Here is a 25,337-nt window from a genome sequence, read left to right as displayed (position 1 = left end):
AGGACTTGTTTTAGGTACAATGCACGTACGGTCAGAAGACCCGTGCATTGGATTTTAGAGAAAATTATGATAATATAAAATCTGTATGTATAATATTACTCAATAAATCCATCTATCTAAAAAAAAAAAAAAACTAAATATGACAAGTGTAACAACAACAACAACAACAACACATGAATATATAAATAGATGCCATGACCATATTACCAGAATGGAACAAAACCGTATTCCACAAATAATATATCAATATCAACCGAGAGGTGGAACAGACATCGGTTCACCTAGGAAGACATGGAGTGACCAATTTTAATTTTAACATTTAGAATACGTATGGAGACGGAACAGGCCTTATGGCCTAAACCGTGTTGTTTATAATAATAATAATAATAATAATAATAATAATAATTTATTTCATGAAGTAATATGAAGTACAGTATATGTTACCCTAAAATAGTACCTTATTTTTAACCTACATAAACAAAGAAAAAGAAGAGTTGCATTATGGATGTTATACCGGTTCGTGCAGTAAGTTAAGGCGCAGGCCCCGGTGTGTGCCAGACCTCCATCGTGTCGATGCGGAAGTTTCTCGAGACAAAGCGCCCGCCTCTTGTTTGCACTTCGCCGTCTGCTGCGGTTGTGCGCTGTGCTTTGAAGGGTATCTGTATACCCCGCACCTGGGTAGGAAACTTTATCTCCTGCACAGTGGCAAACAATGCCGCACGGTTTTCATCGTATCTTGCACCACTTTGGTTCTCTTCCCACTTTGTAGGATTCGACCATGTAGGATTCGACCACCAACACATCACGAGGTTCTCTTCTGTTTCTAAACTTTTTAATTAAAAGTATACACACACAGAACTTATTAAAATTAAACTTAGAAAGTAATATGGTATAATTGGTGAAGAGCAAGACTGTCTCCGAAAGGGACGTCCCTCCTTTGACGGTGATTTTACATTAAAAATTTATCTTATTTATTGCTTACTGGCTTTTAAGGAACCCGGAAGTTCATTGCCGCCCTTACATAAGCCCGCCATTGATCCATATCCTGAGCAAGATTAATCCATTCTCTATCATATCCTACCTCCCTCAAATCCATTTTAATATTATTTTCCCATCTACGACTCGGCCTCCCTAAAGGTCTTTTTCCCTCCGGCCTCCCAACTAACCCTATATGCATTTCTGGATTCGCCTATACGTGCTACATGCCCTGCCCATCTCAAAAGTCTGGATTTAATGTTCCTAATTATGTCAGGTGAAAAATACAATGCGTGCAGTTCTGTGTTGTGTAACTTTCTCCATTCTCCTGTAACTTCATCCCTCTTAGCCCGAAATATTTTCTTAAGCACCTTATTCTCAAACACCCTTAACCTATGTTCCTCTCTCAAAGTGAGAGTCCAAGTTTCACAACCATAAAGAACAACCGGTAATATAACTGTTTTATAAATTCTAATTTTCAGATTTTTTGACAGCAGACTGGATGATAAAAGCTTCTGAACCGAATAATAACAGGCATTTCCCATATTTATTCTGTGTTTAATTTCCTCCCGAATGTCGTTTATATTTGTTACTGTTGCTCCAAGATATTTGAACTTCTCCACTTCTTCAAAAGATAAATTTACAATTTTTATATTTCCATTTCCTACAATATTCCCGTCACGAGTCATAATCATATACTTTGTCTTTTCGGGATTTACGTCCAAAGCTATCTCTTTACTTGCTTCCAATAAAATTCCCGTGTTTTCCCTAATCGTTTGTGGATTTTCTCCTAACATATTCACGTCATCCGCATAGACAAGCAGCTGATGTATTAAAAATTTACCATAATAAGTTTTTATATATACCATTTACACAAGTACCAAGTGGCGACATCGCCTGGAAGTCGATTGAATGTTTAGTAAATAACACAACCCGTCCTCCGGGCAACACTCCTGTCTGTTAATAAAACCGTCTGCACTTATATCTACTTTATAGCTTTTAAAAATACTGCAAGTTTAACTACAACATTAAAACATGTTACAGTACCATTGTAAACATTAATTTAGTTGTATTTGTTTTAATAATGGCAATACTGAAGTGATTCTGTTTACCATTCTTCAGTTAATAATGAAGTTTAGCTTTCTGTATTTTTTGTTTATCTATATTTTTCACAGGGAGAGTTGACAACATTTGAAAGCCATTTTTCATAAATAATAAAACAATAAGTTATTAGAAAGAATAAAAAGTATAGCTATATGTTACAATAATATATAACATATTATGTTGATATTTCATATTCTTATTCAGTCATATGTCCAATATTTGCAGCCGTTTAGGTTCTTGAAGCCCCTTTGTGGACCAGTCAAGATAGGCCTATTGCAGAAATTAATTAGGGCCCACATATTGAATTAAACAGTAAAATTTTGCGTGGGATCTAGAGAAGGATAGTTCGTCTTTTTATTTCGCTACATATTACAATTATTTTACTTTGATATGTGTTTTTAATATTAACTCCAGAAATAAATTGAATTTTCGTCCAAAAACACTCTTGATGCCTACGAAAGTTTCACAACTTTCAAAATGTAAGATCATTCACGTCTTACAAATATGTTTTGACAAGGGAAGATAATCCCATTGCAATGAGGCAGTCTTCACGCAGAGCAGCGATTATGTTGCTTGGTCTTAGACATTCATCAACAAACAAGTACAAATAATATCATCGTCATCATCATATTTTACGACACGGATTAAATCAGAATTGTTCGGTTTCAGAGTGGTTTAATATTTGTCTGATCAGAGTTTTCTTGGGCGTCCTATGTTTCTCTTTCATCTGGTTGTTATGAAGCAGCTTATATAGTATTCCAGGTAGTTCTATTCAATCTACGTGTTCTATCCATTTATTATTGTAATCTTCCGTTTATTGATATATTTAATTGTAATTTCCCCAGTGTAGCATGCCTATACTTATACAAATAATACCGCATACAGTTATTAATTTCTGCCAAGTATAAGGGTCTGGAAAAAATTATTATTATTATTATTATTATTATTATTATTATTATTATTATTATTATTATTATTATTATTATTATTATTATTATTATTATACGAATATGATCAGTTGAATATCCTTACCCTCACGGTTTAAATGTTATTCATTCGTGGGGTTTAGCTTCTTATACCTTCTCATTTTAGGAAGTTAAATATGCAATACATTGATAATTCGTAATGTAATAGGAATTGACTCTCTTCATCTGTAGTTACAATAGAATCGCAGCGTAACTAATATGGAAGTTGACGATGCCGGCTGTTATGCAAAAAGTTGACTGACACAACACATGCGGTATTCGCCGAATTCTAAGTAACGAGTATTTTTTTTCCACAAACTAGTACAGGTGTGGATGGGTGAATGGCAGCGAATGGTCTGTATTCCCAGAACTACTTCTATTGATTCTCGTGCGACATAATAGTAGTGAATCTACACGAACATTCGGCTAGTCTGGAACAGTGACTTCGATCCACAGATTCGTGTCCTAGGCGTGTTGCTTTATAATGAAGTTGTTTAAGCAGTTGATTTTAGAATAATAGGCTATGATACATAACCAACAATATAGAATAATAATAATAATAATGATAATGATAATGATAATGATAATAATAATAATCATAATCATCATCATCGTTAATGTTTAGGTGAGGGGTTTGGACTTTTTCCGTTGCTGGTTGTCACAATCAAAAAATTAAGACACAACGTTTCGAAGGGTGGTACTCCCTTCGTCTTCAGGTGGAAGGAAGGAGAGAAGAGAAAAAAAAACCTACTGTTGGGATCAGTCATACAGAATAGCTGTACGTAACGATCCCAACAGTAGGTTTTTTTTTTCTCTTCTCTCCTTCCTTCCACCTGAAGACGAAGGGAGAACCACCCTTCGAAACGTTGTGTCTTAATTTTTTGATTGTGACAACCAGCAATGGAAAAAGTCCAAACCCCTCACCTAAACATTAACAATCCACCATTGCTTTCCAACCCCTCATTTAGATCATCATCATCATCATCATCATCATCATCATCATCATCATCATCATCATCATCAGGGACCGTACTTTGTTCCAGGAGGCTATGATATTTTTTGCGCCATTAATAATTGTTTTACCCAAAGTTTTCATTTAAGGGGTTAGGTACAGCTTACAGCAGTAAAATTTTGGAAATATTCAACATTTTTCCTTCATTACTGTATCTTGTACAATAATGAAAATTGGTATGTGTAAAACACTATCCTTCTGCTATATGAAAAAGTATTTTTACGATTAAAAAGATACATTTTTTTTTTCAAAATTCAGTTCACTGTGCAGTGATGAAGTGTTTCCCACATAACTAAAAAACTATCATACATTCTGTGATGAAATTTTTTGTGTGTATTTATGCATGTCATATCTACAATATGATGCAAGATCACTTCTCTACCTTTAATAGATTGTCTGATAAAAAATAAATTCATTTTTAAAAATCGCCATAAGTCAGTATTTTCTTATAACACAAAATTAAAAAAAAAATATTTATTAAGTAATGTAATTGAAAGAGCATGATATTGTAAACATGAGTTTCAACAATAAAATAAAAGAGAGAGAGAACATGAAAAAGTTAACAAGTTTATGAGTTATGAGGGAAACGCTTCATCACTGCACATTGAACTCCCAACATTTTGAATTTTAAAAAAGTATAAATAATTCTTTTAAATCGTAAAAGCATTTTTTTCATATAGCACACACATACAAATATTCATTATTGCACAATTTACAGTAATGGAGGAAAAAAATCTTAAATATTTCCAACAATTTTACTGCTGTAAGCTGTACCTACCCCTTCAATGGTATGATTCAGTTTTTAAGTGGACGACGCACGTTGATCTAGCAAGCAAAGCACTTGACTGACGACTCACGCGACTCCTGGTTAGTAAATTGCCGCAGAACAAAACATGGACTACTTTAACAATTACATTATTATTTACAATTTATACCATCTAAACTACGCATACCAACGTACACTGTTTTTACTGTTTACACTATAATAAAGAATGTAGACCTACATTGCTCAAACATTACTTACACTTTGAAAGACAGGTTGGTTCAGAAAAGTGTGAATACAATTAATAATTGTATGTAATAAATTTTCAGTCAAATACACTTTTCAATTTGTGAGGTCAGATAATCTGTTACATCACAATATTTAATACGAAGTCGCTAATACTTTCGACTTTAAAAAGTCATCTTCAGGTGCATGAGATGCAAACAATATTTAAAAATAGGTCATAAGTTGATCTAGCAATTAATAATATAGTAAGTAATGCACGGGCTGGCATTTACAATTATATAAATTTCATGCTTCTTGAGGTAAACTGTACATGGTAAAGCTGAACACTGATGCTAGATTCTCGTGTGTATATAAGACAAGGAGAAGGCACAGCATGATATTAACCTTATACAATTAAAGGCTAAATATTTCCATTAGATCGTATCATTAAAATAAATTTGTACAGTTTGATATTAACTATTTTTTAAAAACTCTACCAAAAACTCATAAGCCAACTCTGTCTATGAGACCAATAGTCAATAGTATGCACGCTCCGAACCACTAAATTAATAAATTCCTTTTACACTTCCTAAAAAAGACTTTACCTATTGATAATAAATATACTTTGTTAAATACACAACAACTAATACAACGTTTAAGAAAATTAAAAATCAATAAACAAGATAAACTACTTTCCCTTGATATTGAAAATCTTTATACCAACATCCCCGTTGAAGACACTATTCACATTATTACCACAAAACTATTAGAGCTCAAACTTGACCCCATTTTAGTAAAACAACTAGAAAACCTGTTACATACCTCCTTACAACAAAATTATTTCACCTTCAATGAGAAAATATATAAACAGGTTAAAGGCTTAGCCATGGGTGACCCTTTATCCGGCCTTATGGCAGAAATCTTTCTACAAAATTTAGAAAATAAAAACATCCCCAACATACAAAATCAGCATAACATAAAAAATTATTCCCGATATGTAGATGATACCCTAATCATACACAATAGCACATCATCTTCTGATTCTATAGTTACTTCATTCAATAAATTACATCCTAGCCTAAAATTTACTTACGAGGAAGAAGTACAAAGAACAATCAATTTTCTTGATTTAACTATTAAAGTAAATAAATCCAAACTCACCTGCAATATTTACCGAAAAGTTACTTCAGTTGATTATACTATACATAAAACTTCTCACCACCCATATTCACAAAAATTATGTAAATTTAGGTATCTCATTGACCGCTTAATAAATACCCCTTTAAGTCAAACAGCTTGTACAAAAGAAAGAAAATACATAATACAACTCGCCACAAACAATGGCTTCAACAGAAACAATTGAAAATTATATCAGAAATAGAATCAAGAAACTAGGAAATAAAAATAAAACTTTCACCACATTACAAACCACAAACCCAAAAAGAGATATAATTAGATACCCAATGACATATTTTGGAAAAATTAATAATCATTTAACTTCATTTTTTAAAAACGAAAATATACATATCACTTTCAGAACTAACAACAAAATAAATAGCATCATTCCCAACAAATTGCACAAAACGAATAAATTCTCACAAAGTGGTATTTATCAATTACAATGTAAAAATTGCAATAGAAAATACATAGGACAAACCAAACGAAACTTCCACATTAGATATAAAGAACATAAATCAGATTTCCATAATAACAGGAATAGATCTAAATTTGCTACTCATCTTATTGATTCAGGCCACGAAATTAATAGCATACAAAACACCTTAAAAATTTTAAAAGTAATAAATAATTCACACCTTATCAACACTGCAGAAGAGTTTTTCATTGTAAAAAATCAAGACCCTAATAATCCATTATTAAATGAGCAAATACCAAATTTACGTAATCCCCTATATCACTTAATAAAATAACATGTTATCGAATAGTCACTCCTGGCATTCCCTCTCAGTTATCCGTCCATACATCATCACTCAGTCTAAAACATGTAACGTCGGGTGAAACACGCCCCCTTGTCTGGATGCAAACAACTGAACAACTATGTAAGTACAAATATAATAAACCTTTAAGAAACGCTGATATCAGCTCTCACAACTTTTTCAAAATTAATAATAACCTATTAACTAAAATATTTTCAGACAACTATGGCATTCACCACGACGAATTAGACTGCGTGCTCTCCCACCAACAGCATTTGCATCACAGCTTCTCCATCTCTTTTAAATTTATACATTATATTTAACATTTTAACATAGTTAATATCAAACTGTACAAATTTATTTTAATGATACAATCTAATGGAAATATTTAGCCTTTAATTGTATAAGGTTAACATCATGCTGTGCCTTCTCCTTGTCTTATATACATACGAGAATCTAGCATCAGTGTTCAGCTTTACCATGTACCTCAAGAGGCACGAAATTTATATAATTGTAAATGCCAGCCCGTGCATTACTTACTATATTATTAATTGCTAGATCAACTTATCATCTATTTTTAAATATTGTTTGCATCTCATGCACCTGAAGATGACTTTTTAAAGTCGAAAATATTAGTGACTTCGTATTAAATATTGTGATGTAACAGATTATCTGATCTCACAAATTGAAAAGTGTATTTGACTGAAAATTTATTATATATAATTATTAATTACTTACACTGTTAAGCTTATGCATAATGTTGTGACTGTAATGCAAGTTATTTTATTTCATAATACTATAGCCTACTTATTTTGTAAATGGTGTACAATAGTGTAAATAATATTTGAACAAAGTAAGCCTTCATTCTTTATGATAGCATACATAGTGAAAATAACTTATTTCAGTGCACATAGTGTAAAGAGCTGTCAGATATTAACTAATATTAAAACCGATTACACAGGTTTGCAATGTTTTTGGCGCTTTACATGACTAAGGGTAATTTTGAATGACATTTTCTTGCTCTCTGCGAAAATTAACTTCGTTTTCGTCAAACACCCACAGTTTTTATGTAATTCCTTAAGTGCGGTGCATTTAAATTTCGCGCGTAATCTTATACTCCAATCGGTATAATCTATTGTAAAGTGATTTAACACGATCAACTGTGAAACAATCGATACTCCTCGAGTTGTCTAGAACAGGGCTGGGCACCGGAAGCGAATCCAGACACTAAACAGGGACGCTTAATATTCATCCGTTATGGCATCGACGCTGCGCGGTGTTCGGCGGGGAAGAAAGAGGTTGAAGAGAAGTCATATGGCTCCCCGTGAAAGAATAGAATCCGCTCTTGGTGCCCAGTCCTGGTTTAGAAGTACACAGAAGCATTACAGTCGTATGATAATAAATTGAAGTGAAATTTATGTATGTCAACGTTATCAGGTTATTTCAAATCGATCTAATGATGGCGACTTCATCATGAAGATCATGTGCAAGTGACCCTAACAACATCAGGACACAATATTCGGAGAAACGAAGCGTTGGTCCACACCTGTGGAGTAACGGTCAGCACGTCTGGCCGCGAAACCAGGTGGCCCGGGTTCGAATCCCGGTCGGGGCAAGTTACCTGGTTGAGGTTTTTTCCGGGGTTTCCCCTCAACCCAATATGAGCAAATGCTGGGTAACTTTCGGTGCTGGACCCCGGACTCATTTCACCGGCATTATCACCTTCATATCATTCAGACGATAAATAACCTAGATGTTGATACAGCGTCGTAAAATAACCCAATAAAAAAAAAACGAAGCGTTGAGCCGATTTTGAAATGGACACCGACGGATATAGAAAAAAAATCACTACCTGGTCAATCGCTTTCACCTTCATCTTGACGAGGATAATAAAAGCCTAAACTAACCTAACCTAACCTGTCACTAAAATCCTAAACTAACCTAACCTAACTTGACGCTGATTCGCCTATACAAGGCATAACACAAGCCTAAACTAATCTAACCTAACCTGTCACTAAAATCCTAAACTAACCTAACCTAACCTGTCACTAAAATCCTAACCTAACCTAACCTAACCTAACCTAACCTAACCTAACCTGTCACAGATTTACCTATACATGGCATAACAAAACCCTAAACTACTGGAACATAACCTGTCACAGATAAGTGCGTAAGACATAAAAATTTAAACTAACCTAACTTAACCTGTCACTAATATCCTAAACTAACCTAATATAACTTGTCGCTGATTCGCCTATACAAGGCATAACAAAATCCTAAACTATCCTAACCTAACCTGTCACAGTTTCGTATATGCATAGAGTAATAAAAGCCTAAACTAACCTAACCTAACCTGTCACTAAAATCCTAAACTAACCTAACCTGTCACAGATTTGCCTATACTAGGGATAACAAAACCTAAACTACTGGAACCTAACCTGTCACAGATAAGTGCATAAGACATATTAAAAATCTAAACTAACCTAACCTGTGATAACACTCCATTTTCTTACCCCTACACACTTCCCTGAAGTATGAAAATGACCGAATTTCTATCCCGCTGGAACATTGCAAACTAGCGTGAAACGTTCGTAATGTCTCGTAAGTTATGTTGGTACGACATGTAAGACGACTGAAGGTGCATATCCGCAATAGGAAAAGAAGTCACTCAACGCTCTACTGGTTTTGAACAAGAGAAATGGAATTTATTGAATATTTCACCAGAGAAGGCTGTCTTGTTTACTGCAAAAACATTCAAGATGTATTATCAAAATTTGGAGTTGCATACAACACTTCTGAATGGAGGTTATTTATTGATTCGAACAAACGGAGCATCAAGACTGTACTTCTACACAATGGTAAAAAGTATGCCTCAGTATCAGTACTATATTCTGTGCACTTAAAGGAACATTATGAAAACATGGAAATGTTGTTGAAGGCATTAAACTAGTCAGAACATCAAGGGGTAGTATGTGGAGACCTGAAAGTCATAGGAATGTTGCTGGAACAACAGTCACGCTTTACAAAGTTTTCTTGTTTCCCGTGCTTCTGGAACAGTGGTACTCGTGAATCACATTGTGTTAGAAGAGAATGGCCTGCTAGAACTACAATGAATCCTGGAAAGAAAAATACCATTAGAGAATGTCTGGTGAAACGAGAGAAGGTCATCATCTACTGTTGGTCTATAAAAAGAGGCAATGTAGAGCTGCAACATAGAAAACAATCCCGAAGACAGAACTTTCAGATGAGGAGGAAGCGGTATTGAAAAATGAAGTCTGCATGAGACTTGAAATAACTTGAACATAAATTGTGATTATGACCAAGATAGTGCTGTTTGACTTTCTTTACTTTATAGACATTTTCAAAGATTACTTGATTTATGTATTTAAGTGTTCTAATATTGCATGAATGGAGCTATAAACATGCCAGTTCTTCAAACCATTATAAACATTTTTTTCATACGTGATTGGCAAAATCTAACTTCAGACCCTTGAATAGAAGCCAATAATTAATCAAAATCAACCTTCGATATTAAAAGCCTTGAAACAAAATTTAATTTCGCAACACTCTGTTATAAGAAAGGCTGCTTTTCGTCTCTGAAATATGATCTTTCTTCGAATATTAGTTTTGTAGAATTACTTACTTACAAATGGCTTTTAAGCAACCCGCAGGTTCATTGCCGCCGTCACATAAGTCCGCCATCGGTCCCTAATCCTGTGCAAGATTAATCAAATGTCTGTCATCATATCCCACCTCCCTTAAATCCATTTTAATATTATCCTCCCATCTACGTCTCGACCACCCCAAAGGTCTTTTTGCCTCCGGCCTCCCAACTAACACTCTATATGCATTTCTGGATTCGCTCATACATGCTACATGCCCTGCCCATCTCATACGTCTGGATTTAATGTTCCTAATTATGTCAGGTGAAGAATACAATGCATGCAGTTCTGCCTTGTGTAACTTTCTCCATTTTCCTGTAACTTCATATATTTTCCTAAGAACTTTATTCTCAAAGACCCTTAATCTCTGTTCCTCTGTCAAAGTGAGAGTCCAAGTTTCACAACCATAAAGAACAACCGGTAATATAACTGTTTTATAAATTCTAATTTTTGAGATTTTTGGCAACAGACTAGATGGCAAGAGCTTCTCAACCGAATAATAACACGCATTTTAATACTGTATATCAATTTTCCTTTCTTATGTTAATCACTCATTCGATCCAAATTGTCTTCTTAACACAAAAATATAATTGTTTAACTCTTAGAATTACATGTAACTAAAGGCATATACATTTTACCCTTATTATTATTATTATTATTATTATTATTATTATTATTATTATTATTATTATTATTTTATTATTATTATTACTGTTATTATTGTTATTATTACTATTATTATTATTGTTGTTGTTATTATTTTTTTTTCTGTGTCAACTTTCTTATGCTTGTTCTAAATAGATACCGGTATTTATATTTCGAAACCTTAAAATTGCTACCTAAAAAAGGAAATATACTCTCAATAGAGAATTTTCTTCAGTACTTTGTAGGCCTATGCTCGGAACATTACTACAAATGCAGTGGTAACAATTTATGGGTCACAATTAGTATCCCTTTGAAACTGCCTATTTGCTTACTTTCCCTCTTTTCAACAACTACGTAAATTCTCGACACTGTGGTTCGACAAATAAAGGCATTGTGTAGATACGTTCTCGTCATTCAACAACAGTTTGGCGAATTGTTTGCAATGAGGCGAATGTTCGTTAGTCACGAATCCCGCATGTTTGGTACCAACTTTACAGAACATCACTTGAACAAACATTCATGCACAAGGTAGGATTTTAACTCACTATCGTAGGTACAGTACGATTATTTAGTCCTGACAGTCGCCGGCAATGTGCGCTTGGGTCAGGCGAGTCCATTAAGTTACGCCAAGGGATGTTCAGGTTATTCTGTCGCCTGCAGTCAGAGCGATCGGATGTCACGCATGCGCTATAGCGTTGTGTTTCCAGTACAGTTAAGCTGACGGCTCGCTCCTACCTGTTCAGAAGGTCATAAATTTGAAGGAATCCCGCCAGGAGGACAAGAGTTTAATCAAAACATATCGATCTGCAAATGCACAGGGCGAAAGAACTTTGGCCTACCTGCTGGATACACTGTGATCGGCAGCTCTTGTTTCATGGTCCTGAATAATTAATACCCCGAAATAAATTTTGTAGCGGTTTACGGAGGGTGTGTTCATTTACCTTTCACCTGTTGTAGAGCAGTTGAAACCTTAGTTATTGAATACAGCGTGAAATTTTCAAACGCTTATAGGTAAACAACAGTTTCCAATTCAGGTGGCGCGGAATCCTTACAGAATGGAATGAGTTTATCCCTATCCCTACGGAGAAAAAGCCATCTAAATGGAAGCAACAGATGCGTATCCCGCTGCGCTATTGTCATCCACAACGACATCAACATGTAAAAGCGGGACGATCACCTTCTCGGGTTACCATGACGATGATAAATAACCTGAGAGAGCCTTGGTATTGATCAGCTGCACGCCTGGCTTCATTATTACGATGTTTGTTGGGAAATCAACATCACCACCACAATGGGGAGCTCAAGTTACATCGACAGATTTCAGACTTGTTTACGAATAGATAAATGTGTATTGTACAATTTTATTGGCAACGTAGCAGGAAGGGTTAATTTACGTATGCTTGAATATTTATTCACTGATGAATAACGAATATATCAACTATGTAAAAAGACTTACCCGTATTAATAGAGAGAAAGGAAAATACAGTACGTTTCTCAGAACGATTACTCTAATTTTAGTGTACAGTTAATTTAGGGAAGTACGCAAACTTTAGGAACGCAGTTAGTCTCAATGGACAGCTAATATCTGATAGTTTACTAAGTGTGCAGCTACCATAAGTGCATTCACTGGCTGTTCTTGAAAAGTGGCATTGTTAAAAATGATGCCATTGAAAATTCAGAGAGCTTTTCGTGTTCTAAATTTCTCATCGTTCTGTTGCGACTCCATGAAAAGAGAGAAGAGTTCATTTTTAAATAAGATCGTGCATCACCTCACTTCCCTACCATCATGTACGTGAGTACCTCAACGAGTATCTCACTCAACGGTGGATTGGCCTTTCACTGTCGAAGATCAAAACCTGATGAGGTGGCCTCCATATTCACCGGACATAACTCCCTGTGATTGTTTCCTGTGGGGATATGTAAAGGACAATATTTACATTCCTCCTTTGGTTAATAAGAATTGTAGCTGCTATGGCATCGCATCACAACTGTAATGCAGACGACACCTGCATAGAGTGTGGGAGGAATTTGTAATATCGTCTAGATGTGTGCAGTGTATCGCAAGATTCGCGTATCGAGAACTTGTAAGGTATCAAATACACTCTGAGAAGATACCTGTTTATTGCCACTTACTGCGTTGTTGTGGCTTTAATATTGACAAAGATCAAGTATTTTGAAATCAGAGAAATCATTTTGGGACACGATGTAATAAATAACTAAATTGTATACGATTGAGGTATTCAGTATACGAAATGATTCAGTAAAACTGTTGGAATATTTTTCGGGAATTCTACTTATGTTAGGTAATTACATTTCATCACATTATCAATTAAATTTTATATACACTTTCTGCGGGACTCAAGATGAGTTAATATTATAAATGACGTAGAACTGTGACGTTTACGAAAGCTTTTTAAGTGGGAACTGCTTAGATTTTGTGCACAAGAATCACAACGAAACTTGAACCGACTTTCTGTCATTATTAGTTTAGGAAATACTCGATCCACAGAACAAAACCACATATGAAAAGAGAGTTCTGCGTGAGTGCGCTTACATACTAAACTGAATAACTTTATTAACAATTGATGCATGCAATGTGATTTGATGCTTTCCATCCATTCATTTAACTGTAATATATGCAATTTAGATATGAAAGCAACATTCCTTTATTTCCCGCTAGAAATCTAGCAATGTTGAATTACCTTCATGCAGTCCTGGCCAAATTAAAAAGGGGAATAATCTGGAAAAGTGAAATTATTTGCTCCCATAAATATTACAAAATCGTTTAATATCAATATCTTTATGTAATTCAAATAATTGGAGCGTGTTGAGAGTTCTTAAAATAAAATAATAACGTTTTTCTTCTTTTTTATTTAATGTAAATTAATTAAAAGTTGAAACAATTTTTATATGTGACTGAGTACTGGTGACGCAAGAAATAGACCATCCATTTCTATTGGCGTAGTCCATACCCTATGGCGGTGATGTCAAAGCAAGCTCATTTTTCTGACCTTGACGTCGTGCGCGGGCAGCAAGCGCTAAGTATGGAAAGAGGATGGGTTGTGTATATGAATAAGCAACCTGTTGGATTAAGAAAACAGTGGTGCACAAACTTCAAACGGAACGCGAAATTTTATGTCGTTATTTTTATATGGCTTCTTTATGTTTATTATTATCTATATTGTCTGTAAAACAAAAGTACTAACACTGATTTCTTAATATTGCAGTTGTGTTTTAAATCTTAATAACATAATAGAGAGTTAAGAAGGAATATTCACTTAAATTCCATAGTAGTATAATATTAGGTTCGTTCCAACAGCAGTCAGGAACCGTCCGTAACCATCTTGAGCATGCGCAGTACAGAAAAAGCGTTCCAACACAATCCGAACCAGTCCTGAACCGGAAACATGTACTGCAGTCGGGCGTTCCAACAAGATTTTGACACGGGTTCGGAACGGTCAGAAATAGTCCGCGGATTGAGGCATGTACGGAAGAGTACAAGAGACGCGCATGCGCATAAGCTCACCAACGTCTCCTGGATACCGAAGAAAGACATGGTCGACTGTTCACATCAGTGAGGTTAAACATGAAAAGTGACAGTGCAGACGAATAATAAGACTAGAGATTTAATTTAAATTTTCGCCAAAAAGAAAGGGAATGGAAATTATTTGGGTATTGAAATAGTTAATTACAATTTCAACATGCAGCTTTGATTAAGAGTATAATAAATAACGTAAATACATTAATAATTAAAAAAAAACTATTTTTAGATGAGAGTCCCCCCAGTACACGACATTGAATTAGCTGAATTCTTGCCTTCCATATTTTTTGTCATCTTTTTATAGAAAATGATCGAAATTATATTTTCTGCAATTAGAATTAGCTAAAAAACGATAATAATAAGCATCCCGTTCTTAGCAAAGATGATCACAGTTATAGAATCTCTGGATTCAGTACATAACCACCCGCGAAAGCGTTCCAACAGCGTCCAGTCCAGTTTCAATCCCATAGCAGATGCTCAACTAGCGCATGCGCATAAGATGGTACAGGAACCGTACATGAACTGATCCATGAACCGCTTGTTGGAACGAACCTACTATACTGTATTAAGTGGATGAAACACATAATTCATAAAGAAAGTGATATTCCAAATATAGAGATTGAGTATGACATGATAAGTTGGAATATATATTGATGGTATCTTTAACCTTACAAAAGTAATCAATAAACTAATCAAAACAATATTACAGTACAAAGCAAAGTTACCTAGGTACTGTACCTATCTGTTTTAAGTGTAACTAATATTACATAACAAAACTCTTATCGCATTATGCTTTTAAGGTGATATTTGTGAGCAACTTCCTATCATCAGAATATTAAATTATTTTCTCGAAATCTGCTGAAGCTATAGAGCTGACATTTTTACAATACATGGGCACGTATCTTTTGCTTATGATGTAGTTGTTTTGTTAATTCATTTCCTTACAAACGATTTCCATGCGAATATTTTCAAAATTTTCAATACACTATCTTCAGTAATACGTATATACGGTATATTAGATTTACGAAAACATTCTGTAACGCTACTAAATAAATAGCCCTATACCTGAAAATTTCACTTTTCCATACGAAAAGTTGAGAAAATATTTCTTTTGAATAAAAAATTAAACTTGTGAAAAATGAGCATTAAAATTAAAACTTACATTCTTATAATGCACTTATACTTCTCAGGCAAATCTAAAAATTAACATGGATACAGTTTTAATAAGTTCTCTTCCCTTTATCTATTGAATCAGTGCTGGCCATCCCTGAATAGCCTATAGCTCGACCAAGCGGCATAAACCACCTCTTTCGTCTGTCTCTTTCCTTTCCGCTGTAAAGCGCTCAGGCTCTCCTAAACTTCAAAGCGCGCGCTTGCTCCTGTGGGCATTAATTGACATGCCTGCCCTATGGTGTACTCACCTGTCTGTTCATATTGTTTGACAACATTGTATATAGTACTACCGACTGAACCCAAAATGACAGCGACAAAATTAATGCTATGGCCTTTTTTCCTTAAAGGAATAGTTTTGATAGTCTCTTCGGGAGACATTGCTTATTTCTTCTGCGTACGATGTCCCTTTGAAAATATTTAAATGAAACTTGAAACAATCAGTAAATGATAATTAAGAAAAAATTGTTGAAAGCATTCACGGCATTAAAACGTCGTTGGATTCTGGGCGCTTTTTTGTTTTATTTATACTCACAGTTACGGCCATATGTAGTGTTTCAAAATTCAACATCCTGGAGCGTAAATAGCATACATTTGAAGAGTCTAAAGCACAAGGGGTATAAGTGGAATTTTCAAAATATTTATGTTAAACATAGGAGAGTGAAGCTAAAATGTTCCTTTATTCAGTGCCCAAAGGCTATAATTATGTTCTACTCAAATAGCATTATAGAGGTGTAAAAAAACTACTTTACCAGTCAGATCTTTGGTTTGGAGCACAAAGAATATGTTGTAGTTATATTCGTTGTTCTTCTTTCTCTCCATTAGGATATTACATGATTGCAGTCTTTGGATGAATGCTGCCCTAGGTCGTCGTAGTGTTGCCTACTAAATGGATGTACAGGCAGCAACGTTGCTGCATGTCCTCTGCTATTGTTTGAACATTTCGATAGACAGCTTCCTAGACCGCTTCCAAAGGAAAAATAATCTAATAGAGCAATGTAAGGAGAACGTGCAGGCCAACTAACTGATTTATCACTTACTATGTTATTTTCGATCCAGATCACGACGAGCTCTTAAGGCGTTATATGCTGGCATCCGTCATGCTCGTTTCACATAACCATTCTGTACCGGTATGACCTTCAAAAGATCGGGAAAAATGACTTTTGAGAATCTGGCTTATTTGCCAATTAGGATACTATTTATTAAACAAGGTAGAATAACGTTATTGCAGTGCTACAAAGTGCCATTTTATTTCGGACTTGGAGTAAGTACATGTACATTATCGGTCTTACTAATAAACCGTGTATAGTTTTTATACGAGACTTATGCAGTGTTGAGACAGAAAACGTTACTAATAAACCATGCATAAACGACAGATGTATAAACAGTCTGTAACTATACAATGGGAATTGCTTTGCAGTAGTTATATACGCGAAACCCCTTGTTTAAGCGTTGTATATAGAGAAAAAAATGGCCGCCCTCTAACAGCTGTTCGTATCGACTGTCATTTTATGATGATGGATGCCTTGTAACCACAGAAAAACACACCAAAGAGCACAGAATAAGTAGAATAATATTGCTGTAGCTTGTAATCTTTGACCAAAATATAGATGGTAATCGATCAGAGCCAGTTGTACTATCGATACTTTAACACCGCACACTAGAGCGCTCTACCGGTTGCAATAGAGAATTACAGATATTCTATTACCTTTCGTAACGAAGTAATGACGAAATTATGATGTAGCTGTGTTAGCAGTAATACTGTTATACACGACGTATGTAGTGATTATTAGTAAGAAATTTACACACGATTTACAAACGAGCTACTCTTTGTATAATTATAAGACAGTTAAACGTCTGTATATAGAGTTTTTATTAGTAAGACCGTATGAGTTCCATATTTTTTGCACCCCTCAATGTTTTGTTTATTAAAATCTTATATTATGATACATTTTGAACGGGCTTGAAGGGGTTAAATGATTCATCGAATAAAAAGTCGTTGGTGCTTTTAAAAATTGAAATCACTGCTCGTATCTGCTTAATGAAAAAGATTACAAGAAATATATACCCATAATATTAATTCCCCATTGTACTTAAACAGCTTTTGTTTCATTAGGCGCTTGAGAAGAAAAATTATTTTGATGAACTAAATAAATGGAATATTCTGTATGTTTCAAAAACTTCAACTTTTTCCATACTCTTAAGATTGTTTGAATTTTGTAATTTACACATTTTACATTTAATTTGAACACTTATATAATCTGCAAAATAGTTTGTATCACAAGAGGTACAAGTGCAACGTCTTATTATAGAATGGTTATTTTTAGTATCTTAATTTTAAAATTTCTTCAAAAACGTCAGTGAACTATTTCATAAGAACAAAACTCAATATTTAAGAACAAAACAGACATCGCAGACTTTTCGTATAATTTTCCTTTGTCACTTAACTTTAAACTCGTTTTTCTCAACATTGGACTTATGTCACTTATATCCCTAGTGCTCTAGACCCCACATTTAAGACCCAACATATCAAGTATCTGGTTTGATTTTTGGCCAGAAATATATAGTAAACTCTTGATTATAGTCCAGATATACATCTGTTAAATTTGCGGTGTACGAGAAGCAAATGGCATCAATTTTTCATAAAATGGGCAAGTTATATTGCGACGATATGTGCTCTGGACTGCACGGCACTTGACCTGAAACCATTGCGTTTATTATTGTGGGGATATTGAAAGGAATATGCTTCTTACGATTGAATCAGACACAAGATGAAACATGAAAGATGGAGTAAGCGAAGTCATTTGTTCAATTACGCCGGAGACATTTTGTTATGTTCATCAGTCATTCCACACACAAGTAAGACGTTGAAGAATATTACAGGGAAGTACGAGTACTTTAGAATATTTCTTTTAATACCACGTGTTCCAATGAAGTCTATACTTCGTCCCATAATGTCTGACAAGAGAAGTAAACATTGCCGGCAGAGGAGGAGAGAAACATAATAAATTGCTATTCAACCAATGGCAGAGGTCTCATTCCACGCTTGACTTTAAGTTGGGCGGTCTTAAGCTTTCTACCCCTGTTCAACTCCAAGTCAAGCGTGGAATGAGGCTTTTTCAATTGGTTGAATTACAATTATACTTGTCTCCTCCTTTGTCGGCAATGTTTACTTCTCCTGTCAGACATTATCGAACGAAGTATAGTTCCGCTGTGTGTGTCTGTGTCTGTGTTTTTGTGTGTGTATGTGAGAGAGAGAGAGAGAGAGAGAGAGAGAGGAAGGACAAACATTAAAGCGTGATCAATGTATGTTGTGGGAAGCATTTTGTCCTGAAAATTCATTCTTTTGTCATTTATTTTGTAGCATAATTATTTGTTCTGTTTTTATTACCATATACGAAGCGTTTCTATTTTTTGCAACTAAAAATCAGCTGTCCTGTGCGTTTCAAAACTACAAAGAGTAGTCTTTAATTCCCTATATTTAATCGCCACCGTTACTGTATTTCAACACCTACGTAGATTACCGGTATATTAATGTTGTGTCAGTTGTAAAAAATATTATTCAATTCTGCATGGTTTTGTAGACAAAATATTCAACTGTTTTTGGAATAACTCTGTATGTACGATACGTGGCGTATGAAAAATGCCGTCCCAGAACAATAGTGCGTGATAGAGGTTACCGCACTGATAAAATGAGGGATAGGAAGCTCTATTCTAAAAAAATCGTTAAGGAGATATTCGAGAAAATACGTACAGGTCAAATGGGGTAACTGATTATAAGTCTTAAATAAACGTGTCGATGTGCTTTATTCACAGAGATTTACTTTTCTCACGGTCATCCTCGTTACCTTTATTAATGCGCTTTCTATTGGGGATAATTAAACAAATTAACATAAACATTTCGAACAAAAGCCTCTGCCACTAAGAACGACCTGATACAATGTAATGCACTGACGCCTAGTAATAGGAGTAGCCTACAAGTCATCCTTTCTAAGCATGTAATGCTCAAGACTATGATGTACACCGAGGCGCCGCACAGTGGTCGTAAGTCACCCGTTTGACTATGTCGTCAGTAGTTTTTCGGCGTGCTTGATACATATTAACTTATTTTGTCATATTTGCATACATTTTTTACTATTTGAGGCAAATCTTTGAAAATTTGTATACACATTGTGATGTTGTGAAAATGGAGCAGCACATACAACAGGCGTTGCAAGTGAGCGACGGAAAGGAGGCAATTTATCATCCATGTATCCCTCACTTGATTATCTCACAGTGAAGTGAAGCCTAACGGAAAAGCTTCAGAATTTAGTGTTACGTTAAAAGGGGACTCAATAATTTATTGTACTACCTGGGGAAAAAAATGTAGTCTATGTATTTATGTCAACAGTTAAATTTGTAAGGAAATATAAGAGGTGTATCGGGCTACATAGAAAAAAAGAATATAGGTAGACATTCTTCAGTAATTAAAATCCATTCTACTATTTTATTGAATTTCTTGTGTGTGTGTGTTTTTAAATGTATATTTCAACATGTCCAATTACATAATTGTAATAATACATGTTTTGAAATTTCTGGAATAACTTACGTTTTCCTATTACAAATTTACCAATTACACACTCAATAAATATGTGTATGATAATAATTATGTACAAGGAAAATAAAATCACAGTTAAATACCATTCCAAATTATGAAGCTTTACATCTTCCTACTTACAAATTTAAATATATATGTGATAATATGTATAAGGAGAATAAAATTACAGTTAAATATCGTTCCAAATTATGAAGTCCTAGACCTTCCTACTTACAAATTTACCAGTTATATAATCAATAAATATCTATGTGATATTATGTGCAAGAAGTATAAAATCACAGTTAAATACCATTCCAAATTATGAAGCTTTAAATCTTCCTACTTACAAATTTATCAGTTATGTGATCAATAAATATCTATGTGATAATACAATAAGGAGAATAAAATTACAGTTAGATATCGTTCCAAATTATGAAGCCCTAGACCTTACTACTTACAAATTTACCAGTTATATAATCAATAAATATCTGTGTGATAATACGTACAAGGAGAATAAAATCACAGTTAAATACCATTCCAAATTATGAAGCCTCACATCTTCCTACCTACAAATTTATCAATTATGTAATTAATAAATAGTTGTGTGATAATACAATAAGGAGAATAAAATCACAGTTAAATACTAGTACCATTCCAAATTTTGAAGCACAAGACCTTCCTACTTACAAATTTACCAATTACATAATCAATAAATATCTATGTGATAATATGTAGCCTATAAGGAGAATAAAATCAAACTTAAATACCATTCCAAGTTATGAAGCCCTACACCTTCCTACAATTTTACCAATTATATAATCAATAAATGTCTGTGTGATGATACGTACAAGGAGAATAAAATCACAGTTAAATACCATTCCAAATTATGAAGCTCTACACCTTCCTACTTATAAAAATTTACCAAAAGAGAAAGATTCGATCAAATACTATGGATTGAGCCTCGGCGTAGCTCAGTGGTAGAGCACCCAGTGTATAGAACTGAGGGTTCCGGAATCGATCCTCGGCGCTGGAGCGAATTTTTCTCCGTCATTGACATTATTAAGAATTTTAGTCCCAAAAATGTCGCATAAGTGTGGAACTCTTAATTTATATACATGAAAAGATTTAATGCCATTCTCAATTACTTTTAAATTTATATTTTTTATTTACAGTATTTATTTATTTAATACTTTACACTTGAGCTACATTAGGCATTGCAGCCCGAAAGGGCAGAAGCTCGTGCTCGGGCGCAGTTCAGATCAGTTATACAAAATATATCACAAAATTATGAGCGTTCATTGAGCACAATAACATTAATAAATGGTAAAATAATACAACATGTAATAATAGGGTCTATATACAAATAGAAAATACAAAAGTACATAAATATTAGAGTATCAATTTTAACTCAATTAGTTAAACAATTAAATAATTAATCTGATTTGTTTCTTAAATCTATGTGTGTTAAGTGCACTTAGCTCAGGGTAAGCTCTAATTAATTCATTATATATTTTGGGTCCAAAATTTCTGCTGTGTATAATTAACTGTTTAGTTTAAATTAAAATCTCGTTTATAAAACTAGGCCTAAGTCAGATACCATTTTGCTTGACATAGTAACTTACTAATTTCTCTTCTTCACTTGAAGATATTTGACTAAGATTTTTATTAAAGGCCTTGCACTATATTGAACTCTGAGGTAATAACACTCACCCTACTACACGACATAATTATTCACAGATACACATCATGCATAACGTGGCCCGCCGAAGTGGTGTGCATTTTGAAAATAGGCCACAGTCCTGCCATCTATCCGAAGCATGCGGAACCCGAATCACGCAAGTGAAGTGGGTAGGCATTAGACACACACATCACAACACGATATAACAATGCGACTCACGGTCTATGTCTAACATGTTTACGTGGGGCAGCTTTCATTTCTCGATATCGGTCCGGTGCGATGAGGCCTGAATCCTGTTTCGTCTCTGATTACCCCAGAGCTATGGGGAACAAATCAACTCGCCCATTAAGCTCCATCAACTGGATATGAACCCTGGAACAAAGGTACCTCATGTGCATCATGTTCTCATGCAGCGGTGTAATGTGTGGAGAATTCCGGATGTAATAGATAACAGGAAGCTGATTATGTGTCACTCAAAACACCGTAATTAATGTAGATATACAGAGTAGCCTCAGAAGAACGACTTTCTGGGGCTTCATAAATGGTATCAGTATAATTTGGTATCTTCTTACTTCTACATTGAGGTATTAAGACACTCCAAGAAGTTTTCATACATAATACACAAATAAACAAAGAACATATATAATCAAACCGTAATAGAACGACTTTTTGGAAATTTGGAAAATGGTTCCTGAAAAAATTGGTGATGGATTGGAAAGAGAGAAAACTGTTACGTAATCTTTATATGAAACAACGAGTCCAAGTCAGAATAGGAGAAGAAATGTCAGATGTTGAATAGGGAGAAGAATATGACAAGTATACCCTTTATCACCTACTCTGTTCAATATCTACTTGGAGAAATCAGTGAAGAACTGTTTTCAAAAAAGGAAGTAGAAGAATAAAGTGCATAAGATTTGCTGATGATATGGCGTTGTTAGCAGTAGAGGAGACAATACTAAGGGATACGCTACTAGAGCTAAAAGACAGCTATGAGCAGTATGGGATGAAGATGAATGCAAACAAGACGAAGACCATGGTCAAAGGAAGAACAGTAAAGAAGAGAAATGTGCGAATTCGAAATGGGACAGTAGAACAAGTGGACAGCTTGAAATACTTGAGGTGTACTATCTGCGCTGCTGCCATGAAGTCAAAACGAGGATAGCAATTATTGCAAAGGAAGCTTTTAGTAGAAAAATGAGCATCTTTTGCGGACCTTCGGAACTAGAACTAAGAATGAGACTAGTGAAGTGTTTTGTGTGGAGAGCAGAAACTGATCATTAAGACACAGTATAGAGAAACTATTAAAGGCATTTGAAAAGTGAATATGAGAAGAATGAAGTGTGTGAAATGGATGACAAAATAAGAAATGAAGCTGTGCTACAAAGAGTGTGTGAAGAAAAAAATAATGTTCGAACTGGTCAGGAAGAGAAAAAGAAATTGGTTGGGTCACTGCCTAACAAGGAACTTTCTGCTGAAGGATGCAATGTAAGGAATAATGAACGAGGAAAAGTTTGGGGTAGAAGAAGATTATCAAACTATAGACATGATAAGGTGTATAAACTTAAAAGAATTAAAAGTATCTTAAAATTATTTGCTAGGTATACGAGTAATAGAAGTAAAATGGTAGTCAACACCATTACAGACCAAATCGGTCCAGAAGGTGGTGGAAGATAAAGGCACCCATCTTTACAGACAGTGAACCACTGGCGTAGCTCAGACGGCAGAGGCGCTTGTCTACTGAACCGGAGCTGCGCTCGGGTTTGGATTTGACTCCCACTTGGGCTGGTTACCTTGTAGGATGTTTTTAGGGTGTCCCCAACTGCAAGGCGAATCCTCTGCCTCATCTCTCCATCGCCAATTCCATATAATAATAATAATAATAATAATAATAATAATAATAATAATAATAATAATAATAATAATAATAATGGTTTATTTTAACTGGCAGAGTTAAGGCCATTCGGCCTTCTCTTCCACTTAACCAGTATGATAGAAAATTACTACAATGCTATGAATATAACATAATTAATACAATACAATACAATTCAAAGCAATACACTACTACAATTCAAGACAATATAATACATAATTAATATAATACAATGACAATTCTTTTCATCTTAACAACACCAATAAAATAATTATGTAATAATAATAATAATAATAATAATAATAATAATAGTAATGATAGTCATACCTAAATTAAATTAAATTATTAAACTCGATCACAATTATAAGTTCAATTTGACTGCGCCCGTAAGAAATCGTTTAGCCTTTTCTTGAAAGTGGTTATTGTCTGGCAGCCCCTAATCTTCTGAGGTAGAGAATTCCATTCACGGGGGACTGAGACAGTAAAAGAGGATGAATAGTGGGATGTTCTATGGGCAGGAATTGCTAGGATTTGGCTCTCCTGTGACCTGGTGTTCAGATTGTGATTGGAGGATAAGTAGTTAAACCGGGAACGAAGAATAAAACAGTAGTTGATAAAGTATTGTTAAATAACCTCCTAAAAATAATAAATTACGATATAATGGGGACGTCAGTGCTACGTTCCAGCCGTCTTTACCCAAATGTCCCTGGTATTCATTTCTGTTAGCGACTTAGTAAATCCTAGGGCCCATAGTGAAGCTAAAGGATTAGTTCAATGGAGAATATCCATGACTCCATCAGGAATCGAACTCGCGATCTTTCGGATTTGCAAAGTTACGTCTTGACATAGATAGGGGAGACTGTTGTACCTTTAGCATAGTGTACTTTTGAAAATTTTTTGTTTTTTAATTTTTGCTGCTACCTAGAGGTCACAAACTGAAGTAGATTGTAGAGAAAGCCGCTAAGTAGTTCTGGTCGTATTTTCAGTTTGATTTATTGCAAAGTGTGAGTTCTGTGGACAAAATATTGATGTATGTTTTCTAACAAAAACCAGATTGTAATTGTTACTATCAATCAAGTACGATGTGTTCCCTATCATCTGGTGAGTGATAACATATTTTAATTTCCATGATTTATTCGAATCTCTAGTTTTGGGAGCCATATTTATTTAAACGTGCACCCTCTTGTACCTTTGAACACAAAACATCTTGTACTATG

The 25,337-nt window shown here is 34.6% G+C and overlaps 1 protein-coding gene across 2 annotated transcripts in view; it reads left to right on the top strand.

The window, feature by feature from the left end:
- LOC138703169 (alpha-1A adrenergic receptor-like) overlaps positions 1-25,337 on the top strand; it is an 885,279-nt gene that overhangs the window by 346,095 nt on the left and 513,847 nt on the right. The gene's annotated exons all lie outside the window — the stretch shown is intronic.

Source organism: Periplaneta americana, chromosome 7 (genome assembly GCF_040183065.1).
Source record: "Periplaneta americana isolate PAMFEO1 chromosome 7, P.americana_PAMFEO1_priV1, whole genome shotgun sequence".
NCBI classification, from domain to species: Eukaryota; Metazoa; Arthropoda; class Insecta; order Blattodea; family Blattidae; genus Periplaneta; species Periplaneta americana.
Note: the sequence above shows the minus strand (reverse complement) of the source record. Positions and strands in the feature narration are given on the sequence as shown.